Raw genomic sequence first — 6,746 nt, 5'->3', positions numbered from 1 at the left:
TAGCTGGAAGTATAAACTTTATTTTGAAGACTCATGGGATTACTGGGTAAATTGATGAGGGGATGGGGAGGTGCTAGTGACTGGGTTTTTTTTTTTAGTTGGGCTAATGTACAAGGTACACTTGATTTTTAGACTGGGTTTGTATGTTTCTATGAATGTAATGCATTTTTATTATTCACAGCAGTAAGGCCTATGGTAGGAAAGTGTGGGATGTCTAACATAAATTAATAAATAAAATACAATTGCAGGGATTTTGTATCATTGGACAACTACTTTAATTCCTTTTTTTTTTTTTTTGTCAGTAAGTCTGTGATAGCCTTGGACTTCAATGGCTGGGAAGAGCTGGAGGGCAGGAAACAGCCTGAACACCAGGTTCCAACAAAAACAACTTTTATTATTTACAGAACAAAAATGCCGAGTCAGTAAAGTTTACCTCAGCTGCTTAAACAACAGAAAGTCAGATGTACTAGCACATACAAGGTCTTGGCATACTCCCTGGGTTTCATTTCCTTCCAGGCCCGGGCCTAGGGAGGTAAAATTTGGGAGGTGGAAAATTTACAGCCCCACACCATCCTGCGGTCCTGCCCCCCTCTGGGCTTCTGTGTGTGGGGAGGAGGGGGCTGTGAGCGAAGGCTAAGTCCCCCACGCTTACTTCCCTGCGAAGGTCACCACTGGAGCTGGGAGCTGAGGTCTGGGGCAGCGGTGCTGCCGCCATGCAATTGTTACAGGGTTAGCAGGGGTGGGGGGGGGCGTCACTGAATCAGTGCCTAGGGGCAGCGGAGGAATACATTCTGTCCATGTTTCCCTCCCCAGTGTACCGCCCTCAGATTTTGGTTTCTTCTCTTTGGTATCTCCTAAGGTGTGGACCAAGCCTAAATAACTAGACCCAGACCTTTTAAGGCAGTGTATCCCAACCGGTGCGCCGTGGCTGCAGTACAGGGGTACCGCGAAAAAAGCTGAGAGGAAGGACTTGAGAGGCAGCTGCAGTCTTCATTTCCTTTCCTTCCTGGCCTGCAGGAAGTCCTCCCGCCAGCAGGGGGAGTCAGAGAGCAGCGCTTAGCTCTTCCTGCTGCTCTCTCCTCTGCAATTGAAACTGCACAGGGCCCTGTAGTTGTGAGACCTGCTGGTCCCTGCAGTTCCAATTGCAGAGGGAAGCTGGCGGAGGAGGAGGAAGCAGCAGCACCAGGTAAGCGCTGCTCACAGACTCTGCCGGTTCCAGGACATAGGAGAGAAAAGGGATAGCTGAATGCATCGTGGGGAGAGAGAGAAGAGAAGGTGACGGTGATGGTGGTGGTGGTGGGGGATGAGGAGAAGGTGGTGGTGATGATGCCGGGGGGGGGGGGGGGGGGTGGAAGAAGAGGGAAGATGATAATGCCAGGGTGTATAGGAGAAAAAAGGGATGAAAAGTTTATGCTACCAGGGGAGAGGAAGAAAAGGTGGTGGTGGTGATGTTGGAAGGTGGGGGAGAGCAGGCAAGAGAAGGTGATGATGATGCCTGGGGAAGGGAGGGGAGTGGGAAGAGAAGAAGAAGATGATGATGATGATGCCGTAAGGTGGAAGAGGGATGGGACGGGAAGAAGGAACGGAAGGTGAAGGGGTGTGAGGGAAGGGAAGAGAAAATGAAGGATGGTGAAGGTGATATTGTGCCACAGTGAAGTGAACTCTCTGCTGGGTGTTCCACGACACAAAAAGGGTTGGGAACCACTGCTTTAAGATGTTCTGGTGCTCGGGCCCGTACATGCCTTCACAAAGTTCTCGTGTTTTTCTATAGTGAAACCACTGCAGTGTGGTTAGTAAGAGATCCCTTTAAATCCCAGTTCACCTGCATCTGCATGGTTGGGCTTTTTATTAGCCAGCAGAAAACGATAGGAAGGTTTATCGGGGCATTGTTGCACACAATAAACTATTGCCCAATTTTTACAAATTTTTTTTAGATGGCAGTAGTTCATTTAGCTTTTAATGATGTATATCGAATGTATTTAGGGCATGTATGCGATCCCAGCAGGTTTATAAAATCCCTTATTTTACAGAATCATGAAATGAATTTCTGGCAAACGTTTGCATTAAGCTGTAGGAAGCAGAGCAGTTCTCCCATTGTCAGGGCCGAGGCCTTGCTTTGGAAGTAGGAGGCCGTGATGCAACAAGCCAAGCGGATTGGCTCCTGGGGAATGGGATTTGATTGGTTCATACTATTTATTTGTTTAAAACATTTAGATCCATAGTCCTAGGTGGGTTACAATATAACATACATGTTCTCTAAAAATTAAAATAATAGAGACAAAAAAAATAAAATACAATATACCCATGCACATCGTTGCCAAGGAACCGAGAAGGCAGACTTCATTAGCCACTTCCATATGTTTGTTCAAATAGAAACCCCTTCATCCTTTTCCATGATTGTCGCTTGTGGCAAGTACAGAGCAGTCGGACGCGGTGTGCGTGAGGTGACATGCGATGCTCAGGGTTTCCAGGGAATTCCTGGGAGCGAAGGAGCGCATCCTCAAACGCCCTGTAGAAAAATCCGTGTTTAAATTGCAATTAACATGTCTAATTGATGCAGCTTTCAGATTTCCACATGCCGGGCACGCTTTTGAAATACCGCATGGTACACAGTTCTCTCTTGTTTTTCATTAAAAAACAAAACAAAAAAAAAACCCCCAATCAAAAGAAAACAAAAAAGCATTCAGATATGGCAAAGACACAATTACCTGGGAGATACTGAGGTTGGCAGCTTTGTTTCTGCCCTCTGTCGTCCTGGGGGGGTGGGGAACAGGCTTCCATTGACTTCACTCCTCACCTTTTCCCTTCCCATTGGTACGTGTTCCGGGTACACATTAATACCTTTTGTGTTCCATTCTTGTAGTTTCCTTAGGCGTTAAGCTGTTACAACTTTGTTGGCTTCAACAGTTCCACTTAACTTCTGCAAACACAATACCCCCGAGTGACTGACAGTACAAATGGTAAACTTTTTTTTCTTTGGCATGAGCTGTGAGGGTTGTTTTCACATCTCCCTCCTGAGGTGCTAACCCCCAAAATGTCCTCCTGCTTTTTCCTCCTCCCAATTATGGATGGGGTAGCCAGTTAAATCCGTGTCATCTGGCTGGGTTGAGCTACAACTTATTCAGTTGCCCTTCCCAGGAAAAACAGGTTGGTAGATGCCATGGGTTAAAAACAGGCCCGGGCCTGCCTTTTGACATGACAATGACATGAGATCAGGTGATAACCCTGCTCACCGCTGGGCACATGAGCAGAGATTCATGGAGGCCTCTCAGATCTCTTGGTTATCCAGTGTTTCTCCCTCTCCGGCCCCCCGCGGCTGCCTTGGCGGGCTTCCCGTGAGGCTAACAGGGCAAAGCCACCTTTATATGCCAGGAAACAAAGGGTACAGCACACCTAAGGCAGCTCGTGCGCCTGCATGAGGTCAGCAAAGAAAAAAACATTAGCAGAAGCTCCTGTTCCCTGCTGGTTTGTAAACAGCTTCCTTTGTCCCGGGGGGGCTTAACTTTCTTGCTTTTTGTGGGGGCTTTTTTTTTTTTTTCCTGCAATTGCTTAAGAGGATAAAAGCAAGTGTAAATACAGAAGGCACCGGGTATTATGATCAGGAGTTTGTGGTGAGCTTCCTTCTGGTTGTGAATGTTTTGCCTGCTTGAACCAGGTGGGGTGAGTGGGTGGGGAGGGGTCGGGCCAGCTGCTACTTCAGATCCTGACAAAACCACCTTTTAGGGAAATGCTGGAGAAATTGGCTGGGAAATGGGGTGAGTATGGGGCACATTTTGGAGGGTGGGGGGGGGGGGGGAATCTGTCTAAACTTGCTCCCCCTTTTTTGGAAGATCTTGCAAAATCCTATAAAGATAATCGCAGGGATGGCAGTTATTTGCCTTTTCCGATTTAAAACATGTACAGGCAAGAACAAGTAAACTTACTGACGATCTTTTGGTGGCTGGAAGGTGCGCGGTTACCGCAAGTCGGAAAAGTAAGTCTGCCTCCGAGTAAGTTGTAGTGGCTCTCTTAACGCCGGGCTTCCCGAGCATGAGACCCCCAACAGAAGATCAGAACCGGTCTGGGGGGGGGCCCCATGGCCAGTCGGGGTTTGGGAATAGCCCTAGCGAATATGCACGAGAGAGATCTGGAATGCGCTAGAGTCCAAGCAATGTGCAAATCCATCTCGGGCATATTCGTTGTGGAAACGCAACTGGTTCTGGGGTCCCCAGCACAGGTTTGGGAAGCCCTGCGCTGGAGACTAGGAAGAAATAACTGAAGAAAGAAATGAGCGTATCTGTACGGTGCTGTGTACATCTCAGAGCGCTATATGTGTTTAATAGTAGCAGCAGCAGACTTATTTTGTAAAGTGTGGGGTCCGCTCTGTGGAACTTCTGTGACATGTGACATTCTCTCAATTCTCTTTGCTCCTTTTTTTTTACACCTTTTTATTTTTCTTTCATATTTCTCCTCTTTGTCAGAATTTTTTATTTCCTCTTCTGGCTATTTTTGTACATCCTGCACATTTCCTGGATGGGCTTTTGCTTCTTTATACTTTTTAAAAAATGTGATGGAAACTTTAGGGGGCTGCCTTACAATCAGTCTGGGCTCAGGAGTACTTTTATGTGGAATATCTACTGTAAAGTTGCTTCAAAAATGTGAAGCTTTTGAACATCCTCTCCTCTAGTTGTCTGATGGATGTTTTCTTACAATACAAAATTGCATTCTGGTGTCTCATTGTGCTGTTTTAGTCAGCAAAAAAAAAAAAAGGTTTTTTTTCGTACAGACTTCTCATCTTTTCAGAAAGGAAATGGACCAGTTTCTTCTAGAGACAGTGCCACGTGTGCGGAAGAGCCTAAAAGCTGCGAGCGGCAAGGTCCTCCCCCATGTCAGTGTGTCACTTCGGGGCTCAGTTTCATCTTTTGATCTTATTCTTACATCCACGTTCACATTTTCGTTCTAGTGTGTGTGTGTATGTATATTCAGGATGTACAACCCCCAAGTTTTCAGTTTGTTTTTTTTTATGTCAGGGATTATTTTTGCTTTTATTTAGTTTGTTTAATGCTTTTTTGCGGTTCAGTTCATTTGCCAAACTGATAAAGGCTTCCGGCAGCCTTGGCTGGCCTTCCCCGGGCCAAAAGTCTGCCCCAGGCGGCGCCCGGTGCCAAGGCCTAGCCCTGGGGCCTGCCTGGAGCGGGGTCAGGTCCTTTACAATAGCCGGAGTTGAGGTGCTCCCACCCCAGCTCCCTCTTTACCCCCCCCCCCCCTTCCCACCTTCCTGGATCCAGCACTGAAATGGGCAGGAGCGATGCCCATTCGCTCCCACTCGAATCCCCGGTGCTTTAAAAACCGTCACCGTCCACCTGGGGCCGGGCTGGAGCCATATCACTTTGGCATCTTCCTCCGGTGAGGCCGGTGCTATTTTTGTTGTATGGCAAATGGCAGTCCCTCAAAATACATTGGAGGCTATTTTTTGATTAATTTCAATCAGAACAAATTGAACATATTTGTTGCATTTGTTAAAAACAAATTGCACATCTGTAGTGTGAATGCATATAATTCACACATACCCAGCTCTCCGCTCTGTGGGGCACTTACAGATTTATTTATTTGAAAGTGCTTGTATACCGCTTATTTGGGTCATACAGTGCTAAGCAGTGTACAGACCAATACATTATTAATACAGAACATGTTTCACAATAAAATGCAGCAGAAAGCAATCAATAAAAAATATTAAAACCCAGTGTAAATAATAGCAGGAACGACTCAAGGGAAGGCTATCTAAAAATAGTGAGCCTTTAGCGTTTCTCTAAAAAGTTTCACTCCTGTGTCAGCTGATTCCAGAGGCTCGGGCCGATTAACAGAGAACACCCTTAAAGAAGCACTTAAGGACTGAACTCCGTCAGGCGTGTAGAAGATAGTCGTTCATTGCAAGCCTGGAAAAGGTCTTAACGTCTTGGGAAGGTGGCACGGCTCAAGGTCCAGGGATGGACTTTCCCCTCCAGTATTTTCCCCCATCAACAACAGATAAGGTCTGAAAAGCCCTTAAGCCCAATCACAGCTGCCAGGGAAAGGAAAAGAAGACCGAGATTGAACTAAGGAGGGCAAAGAGACATGGCTGCACGTAGACTTGCACGTGCAAATGAAGAGCACGGAAGAACAGAAGGGAGGAGCACAGAAGCCCATTCTGTTGTTAGGGAGTAAGGACAAAGTTGTCACGGTACACAGTGTTTAGGGATTCCTATTAAATTCCTAGAAATAAAATTGTGTTTGGTGCAGTTTTGCACTGATCGACAAATATATTTAAATTTTTTTTATTGTGGCTATCCCTCCTCAAGGTGTCTGTGCTATATACCTACTTTTCCACGGGTCCTAATGACACCTCCTGCCGGTGGGGGGGGTTGGGGGCTGCATGATAGGCCGGAGCCCAGTTTCCAATGTGGCACTCTACAGGGTTTTCTCCCCCCCCCCCCCCACTTCTGGCCAGTGTCTGGTGGTGGTTTCTTGTACACTACCTGTAGCCGTGCCCCCATCCGCAAGCATCTGCCGGGGGGGAGGGGGAGATGCTGCAGAACTGAGGTTCACCTGGTCTCACCTCGTCCCTGTGCCGCTGGCCTCCCAAATTCTTTACTGTGGGGTCAGAGAGGGGGAGTTTGGGATGGAGGAAGAGTTTGAGAGGGACAGGTGAAAGGAAATACACATGAAAGACAAGAGTGGGAAAGATTTGCACCGTTAGGGGAGAGATTGGGTGGGTGGGGGGGGGGGGG

General features: G+C 47.2%; 1 long non-coding RNA gene across 1 annotated transcript in view; it reads right to left on the bottom strand.

Moving 5' to 3' along the window:
• Nucleotides 1-367: 367 nt before the first annotated feature.
• LOC115084842 overlaps nucleotides 368-6,746 on the bottom strand; it is a 51,649-nt gene continuing 45,270 nt past the window's right edge. The window contains exons 2-3 of the long non-coding RNA XR_003854657.1: nucleotides 2,709-2,920; nucleotides 368-2,509 (exon numbers count right to left, since the gene is read on the bottom strand). This is a non-coding gene — a long non-coding RNA (uncharacterized LOC115084842). The remainder of the gene's footprint in view (nucleotides 2,510-2,708; nucleotides 2,921-6,746) is intronic.

Source organism: Rhinatrema bivittatum, chromosome 2 (genome assembly GCF_901001135.1).
Source record: "Rhinatrema bivittatum chromosome 2, aRhiBiv1.1, whole genome shotgun sequence".
NCBI classification, from domain to species: Eukaryota; Metazoa; Chordata; class Amphibia; order Gymnophiona; family Rhinatrematidae; genus Rhinatrema; species Rhinatrema bivittatum.
The sequence above is the reverse complement of the archived record's forward strand: the minus strand, read 5'-3'. Positions and strand labels throughout refer to the sequence as shown.